The following is a 927-nucleotide window of genomic DNA, read 5'->3' as shown; positions in this document are numbered from 1 at the left end:
GCTTTTTTTGAACTATTTTTGTCTATAAAAAGGTCAAATTATGATATTTTTGGAGGCATATTGACTTTGATATACATTAATGAAAGTATGATATTATTTCTTGACTTATTATTTTCCCCTGCATGTTGATTGCACCACATTATTTTGTACATGACTTTGGCTGGCAAAAGATTTTTAAATATTCATAGGCCTTTATGGTAAATTTGGTTTTGTAAATAAATATTCTTTTTTTCTAAGAAACAATAATAAAAGCTTATGGCAGATATCGTATAAGAGGCGTATTAAACGCATTTAATGTATGAATTGCATTTATAATGTATTTTTGAATAAATGAATAGGATGAGCATCACATCATTGATGCAGAACACAAAATGTGATGTTTAGCAGAATATTAACGCTGCTCTTTTCCATGCAGTGGATGTATATTACAGTATGCTAGTTAGCAGCTTAAATTAATGAAGCAGTTTTGCTGGTTTTTCTTTTTTTTCACACATTGCACACATCAATAAAAAACCCAGATGAATATTTAGGAGATCATTTATCTTATCATTACCTTTCATTAAGTCTCAGAAGCCACTCACACCCCGGCCTGACACTGTAGCCAAACGATAACTCATTTCTGAACAGTGACCTAGGTGGGCAATTAAGCATAGGGAGAGGGCTGAGAGAGAGAAAACATCTAACATACATGCCACTAATTGAGGCGACAAGACAAGAATGACTAATGTGGAGGCACGCAGTTGAGGGAATTAGAAGCGTACTGCACCACTTTCACTCGCGCTCTCTTTCTTTTCTCTGTGCAAATGTCTTTGGATGCTGGGGGCACCTGTGCTTTCATTACCAGACACCACTGAGCTCTATTAGTTTTGAGAGACTGAGATCAGTCCAAATGAGTGAGAGACAGTAGCTTCCCTGAGCTAGCAGATG

This window comes from Cyprinus carpio, unplaced genomic scaffold, assembly GCF_018340385.1.
Source record: "Cyprinus carpio isolate SPL01 unplaced genomic scaffold, ASM1834038v1 S000006786, whole genome shotgun sequence".
Lineage (NCBI taxonomy): Eukaryota > Metazoa > Chordata > Actinopteri > Cypriniformes > Cyprinidae > Cyprinus > Cyprinus carpio.
Note: the sequence above shows the minus strand (reverse complement) of the source record.